This window comes from Scardinius erythrophthalmus (assembly GCF_964197995.2).
Source record: "Scardinius erythrophthalmus genome assembly, chromosome: 4".
Classification (NCBI taxonomy): Eukaryota; Metazoa; Chordata; class Actinopteri; order Cypriniformes; family Leuciscidae; genus Scardinius; species Scardinius erythrophthalmus.
In genome coordinates, this window is record NC_138224.1 from 28,369,418 (window position 1) to 28,389,074 (window position 19,657).

Here is a 19,657-nt window from a genome sequence, read left to right on the forward strand (position 1 = left end):
CGTTGTTTTGGGTATGGAGGAACTGCAAAAGGAAAACTGCAAAAACAACCAAAAGGCTGATTGGACACGAAACGGTTTGATGGCCTAAGACACGAAACGAGCGGTTTGTGTGAGAAAACGAACAGTATTTATACCGTTTTTACCTCTTATAACACAGCCTTATAAGAGGTAAAAACGATATAAATACTGTTCGTTTTCAAACACAAACCGCTCGTTTCGTGTCTTAGGACATCATTGTGTACTTACGATGGGGAATTGTTTTAATTTGGACTCTGTGCATGCTCTTTGAGGGGGTGACCATAGACCTGCATTATATGACTGTCAGACAAGAACGGTTTGACCTAAAAATATCAAAATTGAAACTACTGCGGAAAAAAAGACACCTACATCTTGGATGCCCTTGAGGTAAGCTAAAACATACCAAAATTTCTTTAAAGGGATAGTTCACTTTGAAATTAAGATTAAATAAAATAGTCCAACACCGTGGTACAACGAGCACACTCTGGCCCTCAAGAGAGCAGCCAGAAAAATGTAGCGCAACTGGAAGAAAAGAGTTTTTTCACATTTTGTGGAAGGAAAGCACAATTGCGTACAGAAAGACCTTAAAAACTGCTAGATCTGCTTATTTTTCCTACTCTCTTAGAAGAAAACAAAAACACAACCACGGTAAAGGTATTTATTTGATACAGTGGCTAAATGAACGAGAAATAAAGCTTAAACTTCTGAAGTTTCCATACAGCATAACACTAATGACTTTATGAACTTTTTTACAGGGAAATAAACAACTGAAAAACAAGCTTGAAAAAAACATTTAAATGTTGTTCTTGGACATTTAATCAATAAAACAAGCATCTGTGAGTCAACATACTATAATGTACTATAATGAGTGATATACTGTATACTGCCTACGACTGAAAACAAGGACAGAAAAAAAAAGCAATAGTCATAAATATGTCTGAATTCATCAGTAACACGTTCCTCATGGAAATCTGGAAACAAGCATTTAAAAAAAAAAACAGATGTTTTCTCTTAGACTGCAAATATCTGTTTTTAAAAATTCAGCTTCAAGTTTTCAAGATGAAGAAATTCGGAACATCAAAATCATTATTCTAAAATTCAAAACGCAAAAATTCAGATTCTACAGAAAGTAGATCAGAGGTCATCACAGGGAAGAGTAGAGGGTCTCAGAAAAGTAGAACAGAGCGTTTTGTCCAATATCAGAGCTGCAGTAGTGTTTTCTGGCACAGGTTTGGTGGTTCAAGAGGTCGTTATTCTGTTCTACCTGATCATGTATTGCCCGGAGGTAATTGATTCTTAAACATTTATGATTTATATGTTAGGTTAGCGCTCTCAGCATGTGAAACATTTGTTTAAGCAGTCTCTGGTGTTTGTTTTGAAGTATATTTGTTGTGAAAGTGGTTAGCCTGCCACTGTGCTTAAACAACGCATTGATTACGATCAGTAATATTGTCTACACCGGACGCGCTTTGCGCTCAAACAGCTTATTTCTACTTTTTAGAAACATTACAGGGGTCATAAGAATTCAAATGTTCCTTCCCTGACATTTAATTACCATTCTAGTAATCATACAAATGCAGGGTTGTATGCAACTCTCATGCATTTGGACGCTTTCAGGCTCTGTCTCAAGCTCTCAAACTCTCTGTCTTCCAAGCTGCCCAAGTAAATCTCACGGCAAATTAAAAAGCCAACATGCTGTGCGGGTTTGACATAACATCAAGAATCGAGTCATTCTTGCGCTATTTTGATGTCATACACCATTCGGTCTGCGCATCGCCACATCAGTGTAAATTTTGACAGCAAATTCTGATTTAGTCTTAGTCTTTTGAATAACACACCATTTAGTTTTAGTCATCTGAAATCTTTCAGTTTAAGTCGATTAAATATCATAAAAGTTTTAGTCTTAGTCTAGTCTTAAGTCTTTTAGTTTTAGTCTAGTTTTAGTAGACTAAATGTTTCTCCAGAATTTCCGGTCATTGGAAGTATCCACCAATCTGTTATGGAATGGTATTAAGGTTTGAATATGCAATACATACACAGATTTAACGGTTGTAATACAAAACATGTATTTTATTTTATTCTTAATGTCAAAAACACTGACCGTGGCTTTTTCACAAAAGATAATCTCACATAAAATAAGCATGAGGCCTGCTCTCCCTGAAAAATATACATGCTCCTGTTGGGAACTCAGAATCGAAGACCAGGAGACTTTTGGGATCACGTTGAAGAAGTTATTCTTTATTGAGGACTTCGCGTTTACGTGGCTGCAGTTCTTCAAAAGTCTGACTAAGTGGACGTTCTCTTACAGTTTATATACATTTACGGGCAGGAACCAAAACTTTGTGATGAGACAGGTTTAGGAACCTGTTCCAGACTGAGAGTGCTGCCCATCCTAATCCACTCAACATCTCTATTCAAATGCTGAGACCCGAGTACAGGACTGGCAGGACTCTCTTGCTAAAACACAAGCTCCAAGAGCCATTAAGAGTTTCAGTAAAACAGGACTGACCGGAGTCTTTTGCTAGAAAACTCTGATAATAATAATTTATACCTAACCTTAACATGCTAAATTCAATGTAAACCTAAATTAAACATTTTAATAAATTTGTAATACAACACTCCCTTAAAAAGATATGCATTCTCCCTGAATGATATGCAATGCATATGACATTCTTTCAAGATGAAGTACAATATTATTACAATAGATAACCACCTAACTCTGAACTTACTGTCTTCTACTGTCTGTGCAAAATCAAAAACATAAAAAAAAAATAAAGTGCAATTCTCAAAAATAATAATAAAACTATTGGTTGTAATGCCATTGCACAAGGCATCTAAATTAAAAAAATTCACTACTGTTAATGTTCACGTACCTCAAGAGAAGTTAAATGCCTTAGAATGCCTTGCTACTCTGTGCAAAATCAACAAGATTTGAACAGAACAGATTAGTGCAATTCTCAAATGTAGAATAAAAGATGTATTGGCTGTAATGCCATTGCGCAAACTACCAAAGAAATACTTTATGCTCCTCTCGACAGCCCCTCCATGGCCCATTTTTTTGAGGAAGGACCTCCTTTCTCAGGGACGGGGCACCGTATGGCACCCACATCCAGACCTCTGGACACTCTGCCTGGTACCTGGACGGGATGCGGAGGACTTAGGTGATCTACCACAAGCAGTCGTAGACACCATCACTTTTGCGAGAGCGTCCTCTATGAGACACGCTTGCACTCGGAAGTGGAACCTGTTCATTGAGTGGTTCATCAAGATGTTCGGTTAGTTCTGTTCTTTCCTTTCTGCAAGATGGGTTGGAGCGAAGGCTGTCTCCCTCGACCCTCAAAGAGTATATTGCCTCGATTCTCGCACATCATGATGTAGTAAATAGAAAATCCTTGGGAAAGCATGACCAGATCGTCAGGTTCCTGAGGGGCGCGAGGAGACTAAATCCTGCTTGCTTTGGCTTCCATCAAGAGTGTAGGGCACCTGCATGCATTTTCGGTCGATAAATCACGCCTGGAATTTGGGCTGGCCAACTCTCACGTTATACTCTCCTGGATTTGTGCCCACGGTTCCTACCACTCCCTTCCGGAACCAGATAGTGAACCTGCAAGCGCTGACCTCAAAGGAGGCAGACCCAGCGCTAGCTTTTCTCTGACCTGTTCGTGCTCTGCGCCTATACGTGGACAGAACGCAAAGCCTCAGGACCTCAGACCAGATCTTCATCTGTTACAGAGGACAGCAGCTTTAGCCCCTTTAAATTTCAATCCAGTCCCCCTAAAATTTAGTGATAAATTCCATTCAAATTCACATGAAAACGGCGGCAGGCTTCGGCTCATCCCCGTATTTTAGTCTGCAGCAGCAATCTGCAGCAGCGCCAGTGTCAAAAGCAGAAGACAATGTGTGTGCATTTATTGATAGTTTGTTATTAAATCTGCATCTGTCTGTGTAGTTGTTTGTCATAAATGCAGTTAACATAATATGATGCGGGAACAATTCAAGATGGTTTCCCATTCACTGTCAAATCTGGGTTTATTTATTTTATGAAGTTCCTTTAATCTAAATAGCATTAAACGTTGTAATTTTTTTCCTATTCTTGCTATATAGTTCAGTGCAATAAAATTGCTAAAATTTGTTATAATATTTTATTTATAATTTAGCAAAACACACGAAAAATGGGTGTTTAAAACATTACAGTAAGACCATTACAGTAATATAAAGTTTGTCTATATTAGCTGGTTATTTAAAATGATTAGCAATGAATTCAATATCCAGGGATTGACTTGATAGGCAGTGTAGCCTACTGTATTGTTCATGCCTACCCTAGTATACAAACAATATATTAAATTATATTATTTAAATCATACCCTCATTGGCTCAATTTCGATCTTAATTCAAATCACATGTATATAGCCTACTGTACATATAAGGAAAATATATTTTGTTGAATGCAGTTTGCCTTTTTAGCACAATTTGTTACTTTTCTTGGGTTAAATTCAGTATTTTCTTGCATTCATTAATATTCACTCGTGTGTGTTTATACAAGTGTCATTAAAATATAAAAGGAAACAAGTTATAAACTTTTTTAAATGTATCATTTGAAAAATCTAGTGTTTGATCATGTCTAAATATTTATGTCATGATCCTGTCATGATCCTGGTTTTTCCTTTCTTTACTCTGTCTCCCCCTTTTGGACACACACACTCTTACACACTCCCACGCTTTACACGCATTCATTCATGCCGCTCCTTTACATTCTGATCATTTCCAGCTGAACCTCATTACTTTCTCTTTGTCTTCTCATTACTTTCTCACCTGCTCTCTCTTTCCCTAATAGGGTTTGCTATTTATTGTTCTGACCTTCCCTTGTCTTGTCGCCAGATTATTTCATGTGTTTGTGCATACGTTACATCTGTGCAAATCCTGTCGTGTCTTGTCTACGGGCATCTTGTCGTGTGATCGTGTCCTGTCTAAGAGGTATCTACTCGTGTGATTGTCATCTCCACTGAGCTATACTGTGTGCAGAGTTTCCGACTGGTGGCTGCTCCTTGTAGCTGTTCTATCCCGTTCGCTGGAGCGAATCTGTGGGCTCACGCATCTGGGCGAGTACCTCTTACGCACACTTCGTGCAACGGGACTTTATGTTATCCTTGTGCTTTCAACCCTGAGTCTACGGAAGAAAGTTGTTTCGATTACCCGAAGTCTACGGAAGAACTTGTGTTATCTGATTAAGAAGTGTTTTGTTCTTACCGCTTCATTCTGCCAGCATCTCTAATTAAAGACTGTTGAATGCTTTCTCTGCTTTTGGGTCCTTCTCTACACCTTATCACAGAATAATCTGGCCAGCATGGACCCAGCAGGTGGCAATCCGTTTCAGACAGCGGTGGAGTTACAGGGCGTGATGATAGGCTGACATGAAGAGGAGCTGTCGGCTGCCAGACACGCCGTTGAGTCTCTCGCCTCCCAGGTTACGGACCTCTCCAACCGCCTCCATCACTCTCCCCGAGAAATACCAGCCTCGCAGGATCACCGCGAGGCACCGGAGCCTCGTATCAACAATCCTCCTTGTTATTCGGGTGAGCCAACGCAATGCCGCCCCTTTCTGACTCAATGCGAGGTTGTTTTTTCTCTGCAGCCTGTTACGTATGCCACGGATCGAGCCAGAGTCGCTTTTGTCATCTCGTTACTCACTGGGAGAGCTCGTGAGTGGGGCGCGGCAAATTGGGAGGCTGAGGCGGACTGTGTGTTCAACTTTCCCCGGTTCAAGGAGGAGATGATTCGGGTATTCGACCGGTCAACTCACGGGGAGGAGGCTTCACGGGCGCTATCCGCCTTGCGACAGGGTAGGCGCTCCGCAGCAGACTTTGCGATTGAATTTCGCACCCTCGCCACCACTGCGGGCTGGAATGAACCAGCTTTAGTGTCCCGGTTCCTGGAGGGGCTTAATTCTGATGTGAAAGAGGAGATCTACATCCGCGCACATTCAAGATGGCCGCGGCGTGAGTGAACGTGTGTCAAGCTCTACTCAAGCATGCTTATTGCTATCATAGTAGCTTTGTAAGATCTCCTCTTTTTTCTTTTTTGACTGCTTTTCAATACACTGGCGTTAAAGTTTTTCATACAGCCTCACGTTTTCTGTTGTTTGGATTACACGATTGGCGCAATGGATGAGTCACATATCTCACTCCAAACTTTGTGGAACGCCATTACACAGAGTAAGACTGATATGCTGGATCATTTTGATGTAAAAATGGACGTCATTCATAGCAGACTGACTAGTATTCAGAATTCATTAAGTACTTTGGGAGATCAAGTTCATTTGTTAGAGCAACGTGTTGGGGCTAATGAGGACAACGTGCAAGTATGTGTCGATCGGATTCAACAACTGGAGAAAGATAACTCCTACCTGCTGGACAAAGTTGACGATTTGGAGAATCGAAGTCGACGTTCTAATCTCCACTTTGTTGGAGTTCAAGAGTCATCGGAAGGCAGTGATATTGCCGGCTTTATGTCCCGTTTGATTCCACAGCTTTTGGGTCAAGACAACTTTTCCACTCCGTTGATCATTGAATGGGCTCATCGCTCTCCGACAGTTCGTCAAAGCGATAGAGCCAGTCCTAGACCTATTATGATCAAGCTCCTTAATTTCCAGGACAAAGTGAAAATTCTTCGCATTGCGAGGGAGAAAAAGAAGCTCGAGTACAACGGGACACGCGTATATATCTATCCGGACTTCAGCGCTGACCTGATGAAGAAGCGCAGGAGCTTTGATCCTGTTAAACGTAAGCTTCGCGAACTTAATATGAAATACTATCTTAGATATCCTTGCACGTTGTGTGTTTTTGTTGATGGCAAACAGCAGCGTTATAGCTGCCACAAAGATGCTGAAGCTGTCTACATGTCACCTCAGACTTCACCAGAATAATTTATTGACTGTCTGAAGAGAAGCTTGATTTTTCGGATAACCGAAGTTTGTTAGTAGCATAATTATTACTATTGTGTGGAGGTAGTTTTGTGATGTGAAATACTATTTTGGAGCGTTGGATTCTGTATTACCTCACACAGAGCTACTGTTTGGCATATAGCCTATATTTTTCTTTTCTTTTTTCTTTTCTTCTTTCTTTTTCTGATGTCATTTTCATTAAGTTATATTCTTTTTTATTTATTTTTATTATTATTGCTGTTTGAGTTGAGTTGATGAGACGGTTTTTGACCTATAGGGCCTATTATTTGGTTTACTCACTGGAATGCCCTGGAACATGGTCTCTGGGGCAGCTGGGTTAATCTTGAAGGGTGTCATGTTTTTATGTTTATATGTTTTGTATTTAAATGTCCTGTCTGTTTGTTCTTTTGTGATCAGTTTATTTGATAGTTTTTGCACCCTTGTAATGATTTTTTGGATTCAGTTATTTTTGTTCTTATATTTGACCAGTGACAGTATCATTGTTAGTTATTTTTCAAGATGGATAAAGTTAAGGGATTAAAAATCATTCACTTGAATATTAGAAGTCTGGTGTGTAAAATTGATTTACTTCGTGTGTGGGTTGATTTAAATAAGCCTGATATTATCACGCTTTCCGAAACATGGCTTAATAGCAATGTTTCGGATAATGAAATTAACTTAACCAATTATGTTGTTTACAGATCGGATAGGTGCTCCAGGGGTGGAGGTGTGGCTATATATGTTTCTACAGGTCTTGTTTCTGAATTAATTCTACCTTCGATTGATCCTTTATATTTTGAATGTATTTTTGTTAAGGTGGTTTTCCATTTAAATAAATGTATAATCATCGGGAGCATATACAGGCCACCCTCTTCACCAGTGGAGTCCTTTAATTGTCTGATATCCACTATTAATTCAGTTTTTGCTAAAAATGAGTTAATCTTATTAGGCGATTTCAATAAGAATTGGTTGGATATGTCATGTAATAAAGAGAAAAATATATTTAATAATTTAAATCTTACCCAATTAATTACTGAGCCTACTAGAATTACTTCTCGCACACAATCTCTTCTTGATTGGATACTTGTCTCACACCCAAATAGATTTTCAAGGTCTGGTGTGATGTCTGACTGCTTTAGTGATCATTCGATTATATTCTGTGTATGGAAAATTAAAGTACCTAAATTGCCACCAAAATTAATTAAAATCAGACAATATAAAAAACTGAATTTAGATTTATTTATTCATGATCTGATTTCTATTAATTGGAATAGATATCATTTAATTCCTAATGTACAAGACGCTTGGGATTTTTTTTATACTGAGTTTATAAATGTAGATAAGCATGCACCTTGGAAAATTGTTAGGGTTAAGGGCAATCATCTTCCTTGGATTAATTCGGAATTTATTAGTCTCTTTAGGCAAAGGGACAAAGCATGGACAACATTTCGTCAGACAAGAAGTAATGCTGATTGGGAAGTCTATAGGCATTTAAGAAATTTGAGCAAAACAAAAACTCGAAATGCAAAGTCTAATTATTATAAAGAATGTCTTTCTTTTCATTATAAAAATCCTAAACAATTCTGGAATAAAATTAAAAGCATTATTAATACATCAAATAAACATTCAGTTAATCAAATTAGAGTTAATAATAATATAATACTTCATGACTCCTTATCTATTGCGCAAGAATTTAATCAGCATTTTTCTTCAGTTTGGTCTACTTTAGTATCTGCCTCTTACTTGAATACTGATATTTGTAATGAGACTGAATCATGTAATAGTTCATTTTCATTTGAGAAGATTGCTCCAATTGATGTTCAGAGTGCTATTGATGAACTAAAAGTGACTAGTGGTGAAGGATTAGATGGAATTGAAAATAGGTATCTTAAATTAACTTCACATATTCTTATGTATCCACTAGCTGATTTATTTAATCTTTCTTTGTCTACATATGAGTTGCCGGTGATCTGGAAATGTGCACGCATTACTCCGCTTTATAAGGGAGTTGATGTACTTGATATTAATAATTATAGACCAATATCTATTATATGTTCTATATCTATAGACCAATATCTATTATATGTTCTATATCTAAAGTTTTTGAGAAATTAATTTATAAACAACTTTCAAATTATTTATCTATCAATAATATTCTATCATCATCTCAATCTGGTTTTAGGTCTAATCATTCCACAACTACTGCATTACTTAAGTTTACAAATGATGTGTTTTCAGCCTCAGATAATGGAAAGCTCACAGGTGCTATTTTTCTTGATTTGACTAAAGCTTTTGATTTGGTAGATCGTTACTTGCTTTTAGATAAACTTCATGCTATTGGTTGTTCAAAAAATACAATTTTGTGGTTTAATTCATATCTGCACAACAGGAAACAATGCGTTGTCCTAAATGGGAATAAATCTGATTTTCTGATTCAGCAAAGAGGTGTGCCTCAAGGTTCAGTTCTGGGACCACTTCTTTTTTCTATTTATGTAAATAATCTACCATTACTTCTTAAAAACTCTCAGGTTCAACGTTATGCGGATGATACTGTCATATATACATGTAATTCTGATCCTATACAAATTCAATTATCTCTTCAATCGGATTTTAATAGTTTACAAAACTGGCTTTTGGCTAACAAATTAGTGCTTAATAAAACCAAGTCATATACTATGATTTTTGGCTCTAGACATACACTTAATTCTAAAACCTGTTCTTGTGTTATATCATGTAAAGACGGTACTCCCCTGCATAGAGTCGACACTATTAAATATCTTGGTGTATGGCTTGACTCTAAACTTTCCTTTAAACCACACATTAATCATGTTTTACGAAAAGTCAATGTTGGAATGAGTATTTTGCATCGATCTCGAAATTGCTTCTCTTATAGTGTTCGTAAGAAACTAGTTGTTCAATTAATATTTCCGTTTTTTGATTACTGTGATGTGGTTTATCAGACGGCATTAAAATCTGATCTTGTCTCACTTAATTCGGCATATAATAGAATTTGTAGATTCGTTTAAGGATGTTCTTTTTCCACTCACCACTGTACAATGTATGATGCACTTCAGTGGCCATCTTTGAATGTGAGAAGGCAGACTCACTGGCTCCAATTTATATTTAAATGTATTTACTTTGATTATCCTAGTTACCTACAACAATACTTTGTACTCTTTTCTTCAAACTACCAAGTTAGGCATTCTGTCCAGACTTATTTTCTCGTTCCTCGTGTTAAAAAAAAACAATTGGTAAGAGAGCATTTATGTTTAAAGCTGTACTAGACTGGAATAATTTACCTGTAGATATTAGATCCATTACTTCTTTTCGGTTGTTCAAACAATCTTTATTATCTTATTTTAAAGTAGATTGCACATGCTATCATTGAAACTGTCGTTGTTGTTATGTGTACTGTTGCCTTTTTTTTTTTTGGGGTGGTGTTTTATTGTTTTATTGTTGTCTGTTTGTTGATGTATTGTTATTTGTAATCTTGTTATGTTCTCTAAGTTGTAATTGTGTTTCATTGTAAGGACCCCCTAGAAAACGAAATGATACATCTCAAGGGGTTAATCCTAATAAATTCTAACTAACTAACTACTCGGCTTGACTTGTTAATCGACCTGGCCATCCGAATTGAGAAGCGCTTTGATCTGCGCTGTCGGGCGCGCAGTCAGTATTCTGCTAGACAGTCTCCACCCGCTGTTTCTTCTCTGCCTCCTGCGGCACCGGAGCCCGAAGCTATGCAGCTGGGAGGTTTGCGAATCTCCGCCAAGGAACGAGAGCGGCGAGTACTAAACCGCCTGTGCATGTACTGTGCCGCATCTACACACTTCGTTTCGTCATGCCCAGTAAAAGCCAACGCTCGTCAGTAAACGGAGGGCTACTGGCGAGCGCAACATCAAAGGATCCTCCTTCAAAGGCCCGTACTACTGTTCCTGTTTGTCTCCGCTGGTCTGGTTCTTCCATCCCCTGTTCGGCGTTGATTGACTCCGGGGCAGAGGAGTGCTTCATTGACGAAGTTTGGGCACAAGAGCAAGGTATTCCTCTTATTGACCTAGCAGACTCTACGCCACTTTATGCCTTAGACGGCAGTTCACTGCCAAAGATTCGTAAGAAGACCGTTCCTATTTCCCTCATAGTTTCTGGGAATCACAAAGAGACAATTTCTTTTCTTGTTTTTTGTTCTCCCTTTTGCCCTGTTGTACTAGGACACCCTTGGCTAGCCCAACACAACCCCCAGATTAATTGGTCTGAGAATTCTATCGTGTCATGGAAATTGTCTTGCCATGTTGATTGTTTAACCTCTGCCATTCCTCCGGTGTCATCTGTCTCTGTTTTTCAGGAAGAGCCAGGTGATATGTCCGGGGTACCGGAGGAGTATCACGATCTGCGTGAGGTGTTCAGCCGGTCCCGGGCGGTATCCCTTCCTCCTCACCGACCATATGATTGTAGTATTGAGCAGGTTATTTTCATTGTCCGCCACCGAACGCGAAGCACTCGAAGACTATCTGTCAGCATCCCTTGATGCGGGTACTATTGTTCCTTCGTCCTCACCCGCGGGCGCCGGATTTTTTTTCGTTAAGAAGAAAGACGGCTCTTTGCGTCCCTGCATTGACTATCGTGGGCTGAACGAGATCACAGTCAAGAACCGTTATCCCTTGCCGTTGATGTCCTCAGCTTTCGAACTCTTGCAGGGAGCAAAGATTTTCACCAAGCTCGATTTACGAAACGCTTATCACCTCGTTTGCATTAAGAAGGGGGATGAGTGGAAGACCGCGTTTAATACACCCCTGGGGCACTTTGAATATCGGGTTCTTCCGTTCGGCCTCGTCAACGCTCCGGCAGTGTTCCAGGCACTCGTTAATGACGTGCTTCGGGACATGCTGAACATTTTTGTATTCGTTTATCTTGACGACATTTAAATTTTTCCGCCCTCTCTCCAAGTGCACGTACAACACGTACGTCGGGTTCTCCAACGCCTGCTTGAGAACAAACTTTTTGTCAAAGATGAAAAATGCTCGTTTCATGTCCCGTCTGTCACCTTCCTCGGATCAATTATTTCCGAGGAAGGTATCAGCATGGATCCGGTCAAGGTCCAGGCGGTCACCGAATGGCCTGTTCCTGATTCTCGTGTAGCGCTCCAGCGGTTTCTGGGCTTTGCGAATTTTTATCGTCGTTTTGTCCGTACCTTTAGTCAGGTAGCCGCCCCCCTCACTGCCTTAACGTCGGTGAGAGCCAAATTCGACTGGTCTGCTCCTGCCCAAAGCGCTTTTGATCGTCTGAAGACCCTTTTCACTACCGCGCCTATTTTGCTCTTTCCCGATGTCTCCAGACAGTTCATAGTCGAGGTCGATGCGTCAGAGGTCGGGGTCGGAGCTATCCTTTCCCAGCGCTCCGCCGCTGATGGAAAGGTTCATCCCTGCGCCTTTTACTCTCATCGCCTTTCGCCCGCCGAACGTAACTATGACGTGGGAGACCGTGAGCTACTAGCCATTCGTTTAGCTTTGGGTGAATGGAGACACTGGTTAGAGGGGTCATCTGTTCCTTTTCTAGTATGGACAGATCACAAGAATCTTGAATACATTCGAACAGCAAAAAGATTGAATGCTCGCCAAGCACGTTGGGCTTTGTTTTTTACGCGGTTCGATTTCACGATTTCGTATCGTCCGGGCTCTAAGAACGTAAAACCTGACGCTCTCTCTCGCATCTTTGACTCTTCCTCCACTCCTACAACACCTGAAGGGGTTATCCCTCCAGGTAGAGTGGTAGGAGCAGTTTCCTGGGGAATCGAGATGTCAGTTAAGCGCGCTCTCGCCCGCGTTTCCATTCCGCGTAAATGTCCCAGGCACCTTCTGTTTGTTCCGGTTCATCTCCGTCGTTCTGTCCTTCATTGGGGTCATGCTTCTAAATTCACTGCCCATCCCGGCGTACGGGGCACTCTTGCTACCGTTCGTCAACGTTTCTGGTGGCCCACTCTGGATCATGATACACGTCGGTATGTCGCCTCGTGCGTAGATTGCGCCCAAACTAAGTCCAGTAATTCTCCTCCGGCCGGTTTGTTACGTCCGTTACCAGTTCCGTCACGCCCATGGTCCCATATCGCTATGGACTTTATTACGGGTCTACCTTCGTCGGCTGGGAACACCGTCATCCTTACTGTCGTTGACCGTTTTTCCAAGTCTGCGCACTTTATTCCTCTCGCAAAACTCCCATCCGCTAAGGAGATGGCTCAAATTTTGATCGACCAAGTGTTTAGACTACACGGGTTACCTAATGACGTTGTCTCCGATCGAGGGCCACAGTTCTCCTCCCAATTTTGGAAGGAGTTCTGTCGTCTCATCGGAGCGTCCGCTAGTCTCTCCTCGGGTTTTCACCCACAAACTAACGGTCAGGCCGAACGAGCCAATCAAATCGTTGTACGTTCTCTTCGTAGTCTAGCGCATCGTAATCCCTCGTCATGGTCAAACCAGCTCGCCTGGGCTGAATACGCGCACAACTCGCTTCCTACGTCTGCTACGGGTCTCTCTCCATTCCAGGGCTGCCAAGGCTACCAACCACCTTTGTTCCCTTTGCAGAGTGCAGAATCTAATGTTCCGTCCGTCCAGTCATTTGTCGATCGATGCAAACGCACTTGGAGAGGGGTGAAATCTGCCCTTTGTCGTTCTAGGAAACGCATGAGCATCGCTGCAAATAGGCGTCGCATAAAGAGTCCTCGTTACGTCTGTGGTCAAAGAGTGTGGTTATCCACATCCAATTTACCTCTCCATTCTGAGTCTCGCAAGCTTATTCCTCGTTTCATCGGACCGTTCCGTATCGTCAAGATCATTAATCCTGTCACAGTTAAACTTTCGCTTTCTCCCAATCTACGCCGCGTCCATCCCGTTTTCCACGTTTCATGCATAAAACCAGTGTTACGCGCGCCTGTGCGTCCCTCAATTCCTCCGGTCCGTATTGTTGATTCACCCGTCTATAGGGTTTGCAAGCTCCTCGACATGTGTCGCCGAGGTCGTGGGCACCAATATTTAGTGGACTGGGAGGGGTATGGTCCTGAGGAGAGAAGTTGGGTCTCCGCCCGGGACATCCTGGACCCTTCGCTCATTGATGATTTCCTCCGTACCCGTCAGCAGGCTCCCTTAGATGCACCAGGGGGCGCTCGTTAAAGGAGGGGTACTGTCATGATCCTGTCATGATCCTGGCTTTTCCTTTCTTTACTCTGTCTCCCCCTTTTGGACACACACACTCTTACACACTCCCACGCTTTACACGCATTCATTCATGCCACTCCTTTACATTCTGGTCATTTCCAGCTGAACCTCATTACTTTCTCTTTGTCTTCTCATTACTTTCTCACCTGCTCTCTCTTTCCCTAATAGGGTTTGCTATTTATTGTTCTGACCTTCCCTTGTCTTGTCGCCAGATTATTTCATGTGTTTGTGCATACGTTACATCTGTGCAAATCCTGTCGTGTCTTGTCTACGGGCATCTTGTCGTGTGATCGTGTCCTGTCTAAGAGGTATCTACTCGTGTGATTGTCATCTCCACTGAGCTATACTGTGTGCAGAGTTTCCGACTGGTGGCCGCTCCTTGTAGCTGTTCTATCCCGTTCGCTGGAGCGAATCTGTGAGCCCACGCATCTGGGCGAGTACCTCTTACGCACACTTCGTGCAACGGGACTTTATGTTATCCTTGTGCTTTCAACCCTGAGTCTACGGAAGAAAGTTGTTTCGATTACCCGAAGTCTACGGAAGAACTTGTGTTATCTGATTAAGAAGTGTTTTGTTCTTACCGCTTCATTCTGCCAGCATCTCTAATTAAAGACTGTTGAATGCTTTCTCTGCTTTTGGTTCCTTCTCTACACCTTATCACAATTTACTCAAATGCAAAACCTAAAAAAAAAGTTAGCAGTTATGACCTGCAATACTCGATACTCAAGCAACTAGATTAGTAAATACATATATTTATTAAAGAGCCATACAGGCACCTAGTGGGTAAACCATAGCATTACAAATGGAAATTATTATATAGCCACAAAATGACTCTAATTTGTCTCTTTGCATTGGAATTTAAAACTATTTCCTCCATTTTATCCCTAATACTACACTAACTGTAATATAAATAACAAAAAATAGTAGAAAAAAGTTATTTTTTGTCATTGATGGACCATCATTATTGCACAAAAAGTATTTAGTACCAAAAGATCTCATCAAATATTATATAAATATTATTGAACTAAAATTTATAAAACATTTAGTTAAAAAAGTTAACGTGTATGGTCACATTTGACCACCAATGAGTATGAGTGTGACCAATAAGTAAGGAATACCTGAGGGTTAAATACAAGTAAAACATTAACATTAATGTTGCCTCTCCATCATTCACTCTACAGAATAAAATGATACTGTAAATGTCGTCGACGTAATAATAAATGCACACTATGCTGCAATGTTTACCAAAAACTGCTGCATATACCTGTATCCTGCTTAAAGCCAATCAAATGTATTGACAGAGCTTGTTTGGAACTAATGAGAGCTCCACGAACCATGTGACCGTGTCGTCGGCAACGTCGGTGAGATCAAAGCATGTCGAGACTCTGTTTGTCACTAAAGTGATCTGTTATGCCACGTTAAGTGCGCCAAAACTGTATTTATTGTTTGAATTTGTATTTAACTTACAAAATATGAAAGCTGAGATTTTGTTTCATATCAAAAGCAGGGTTGGCAATTTGGCGTGACGTGCGATTTACTTGGGCAGAGTGAGAATGTGAGACAGCCTTAAAGCGTGCGAGTTAGCAACCCTATATTTGTTATTTGCAAAGTTCCACATTCACATATCTAACTATCTAAATGCGAAACCTCTCTTGTTTTTATGAAATAACTTAAAAAATACCTATTTTCAATTAAATATTCTGAGAACAAGGGAGACCGGGTATGGTTGTAACACTTTTTTCTTCAGCACCTAAAAGTACTTTTTTTTTTAGCTACACGTCTGAAACTTTTAGGCAAAGTACCCACATTTGTCTACTACAAATGGCAACAATTTAAATTTCCTCAACTATAGACCCCTTCAATGTTTGTAAACATCGAACGCCTAGGTTGGGTGCGCGCGCAGCATGGGGTCAGAAAAATGGTGCGGCTAATAGACCGGCATATATGCACTGTCTTTGCCATCACAGGAACGGGAACGGAACCATAATAAACTTGTTTTAGCTAATGGCGATTGTCTGCCTGATTAGAGTCCTGCACAGGTTCGGACGAGTGACCCGCAAATTTTGCTCAAACGGTTGAAAAATATCCAAAGTGTGTCGGGTCGGACACGGGGTAAACACGAGTCTAAACGGGTTTAAAACAATCACATGCAAACGTAAAAATATATTCAGATTTTTAGGAACACGTCTACAAAAATATGCCTGATTGCCTGTATTTCAAGTTGATAAAATAATTTAAAATCCACATCAGTTTATTTGCCCACGCGCCACGCCCTCCCAGGATCTTTCACTTTTAAAAATGCATCATAACCGCGCGCGCGCGCGACCTGCTTGCAGTCGTCGAGATGGATGCTGAGGAGTTGAAGAAAGAATAGCTAGTGGAGATTGTAAAGTTGTCGACAGTCATCAAAAATCAAGTCCAGTGTGTGGGAGAAATTTGGAGTTATCTGAAGAAAATATTGTGAACGGCTTATTTGCTGCATGCATTTTCGTGTTGGATAGCCGCACATGTGGAACTTCATCGCCAAGGAACCACGGAGATAATTGTGGTAACAAACCAAGCAGTTCTGTCGAACAGTACTTTTTCAAATTTAACACTGTTAAGTATGTGTATTTTTTTATATAATAAACGGGCAGACTGGGACAATGCTACGATCAAAGACGCTCGTGTTTAGTGTTATTGACAGTTATTGTGACAACAACGGTATAGTTAAGCCCTGGTAAGTAAACAAATGTTTTCTGTAAATTGTAGACTGGTTTAATAGTTAGGTGAAGTTCGATATCTGGCATTAATTGTGACCTGTGTCATGCTACTTAGCAGATAGCAGCAGTATCTGAACCATAGACTGTAAAAAAATAGATCTGAACAGTCAGATGTCGTCTATTTTTTTATTTTTTTTAACGGATGAGATCCTGCAGGAATCCGGAAAAACTAGACTCCACAACTGGTGTGATTTTCACAGTCCACGACGCAACAATAAGGCATTTTTTCTTGACGAGAAATTCTCTGGTTAACACACAATTCAATGGGATGGAATGAACTTTCTGACCCCGACATGCGCACTGCGAACTTAGAATTTTCCTGTGACGTCGACCGTGAAGGGGTCTATATCACAGACTTTGTGAGATAAATACAAGGTGGTCCTTTGTTACAACCTACCCCACTACTGGTGTAGGTTGTAACACATACTGGGGTAATTTGTAACAGGTAGAAAAAAATGCACAAAAACTAAGGGTACTCCAAGTGATATGCCACAACAACAGTTTTATTTTAAATGAATGGCTGCAACAATAAAATATGTGTGAATATGGGGAGTGTATGTGCATATTGTGTGTGTTTGTGCATGCACACGTGTGCGTTTGTGTGTGCATGTCTGTACGTGCAGAATTCATATGGGTGTGTGTGTGTGTGTGTGTGTGTGTGTGTGAGTGAGTGAGTGAGTGAGTGAGTGAGTGAGAGCAAATTAACAAACATATTTACCCCCATTCCACAGAATGAACAAATTAAATGCATTCTTAAGTCACAATAGTGACAAGAACAAACAAATTAAATGCATTTTTAAGTCAAAATGGTGACAAGAACAAACAAATGAAATGCATTCTTGAGGGGAGACACCCCAGGTGAATAGGAAAAAAAAATGAACTAATAGATATCAGCATGAAACGTCCCTATATGTGCTAATTTGCATATATTTCCAGAAGAGAAATCTGAACATTGGATAAAGCCAGATTCAAAATTCTTCTTTCATTTTGTTGACATATTAGAGTCATAGGTTTTTACAGAGGAGATTTTGGATATCTCTTCTTTTTTTTATCACAAAAAATACATTTTCGCCCTACTTTTAAGTATAAAATGTTGTATAAATCAGAATCTGAATGATATGTGAACAAACTCCTCTGTAAAAACCTTAAGAATATAGATAGGAATACAACTGGAAAGTTTGGAGTATGAAAGTGCTGCTGAAGTAGAGATTTCTGGCTCAGAGTATGAGGAAAAAAAACATTTTGAGAAAACGGCCTTTAAAAATTTGTATTGTAAAAATTCATACTTTTTTAGTGGAAACAACTATTTGCAGATACCCTGGTATTCCAGAGTTCTCCAAAGCACAAGTTGAATTTGCTCAGCGAGTTACTCTGGTGTCGAGTAATGATGCTCATTAAATATGCCCCTCGATCTGAGCTGCACCAATCACATCGGGTTATCTTATATAGTTGGGCCAGAGGTGAGCTAAACAGATGATGACAGCGCTGTGACGTTGAAGTCATTAGTAAACATTGCAAGATGCCTATGGATGAACACCATATGTTTGAAACGGCTTTGGCCGCTACAATGAACGAGTTAGACTTGGCTTTTTATCTAAAACAGGAACAGAAGACAGCGCTCGAATCGTTCCTTTGCAAGAAGGACGTTTTTGCTGTTTTGCCGACCAGATACGGTAAGAATATAACCTACCAGTTAGCTGATTGGTCGTAGTGTTATCCAACTGCGTGCTGTGAGATTTTCAAATGCATGCTTGGTGCCGCCCCTCAAGCTGGGTGATTTTCATTAGTCGACGCCAGACCATTAATCTTTTAGATTTAGGTCTGGATTTCCAGGCTAATTTACAGACACAATATCTTATCAAATCACTAGCAACAACAATACAAACCACCTAAAAGACATCAAAACTTATAACACAGCATTTATGGCCTTCAACTGAACAGAACCCATCAAAACCAGTCAAAAACACACACAAACGGTCCCATGTTAGATGTCAGAGCACGTCACGTGATGCATCTGAACAAATCACGTTGTCAGAAATTGACATCAGCCAAAGAGATTTCGCTTTTACAATTAAATGCTCCATTGTACTTTCATGATTGGTTGTTGTTAAAAAAGAAAATGACCATATTTGCATCCGACAACATTGCACAGGAGAGAGAGAGAGTTTTCCAAAAGTATATGTAAGGACAGGGTGCAGACAGCGATCGCAGATCAACATGTTGATTTAGAACGCCAACTTTTGTTGAATTTAGGAGAAATCTCCAGACGCAAATAGACAAAGTGTAATAAAATAATGTGTATTTTGGATTTTTTTTTTTTTTTGACAAGTCTGAAAGAAGACATGTTTATTGAAGACAAATAGCCCAAAATCTCAAAGTTGACCAGTGAAAAAAAAAAAAAAACTATGTTTTGCCTGCCGTGTCTGTGTCTCCAGAGGCGGATCTAGGCACCCCTGTTGCCACCCCATTTATAAATCAGATAATATTTTTTAAGTATATTTTATGTTCATAGCCTACACGTTGAAGGCCAAGGAGCCCGCACCAAACTCCTCTCAAACTGAAATCGCCGATTTAGAATCCCCTCCCCCTCACAATGGTTTCACCCATCACCAGCACAGCAGCGACCCCCGCGAAATTTCACCAGAGGCAGCAGGGCAGCCTGGGCAGGCTGCACAGTGCATCTGTCTGCAGTACGCAGTGTCTCAGAGAAGAGGGGCTGATAAGCAGTTAGC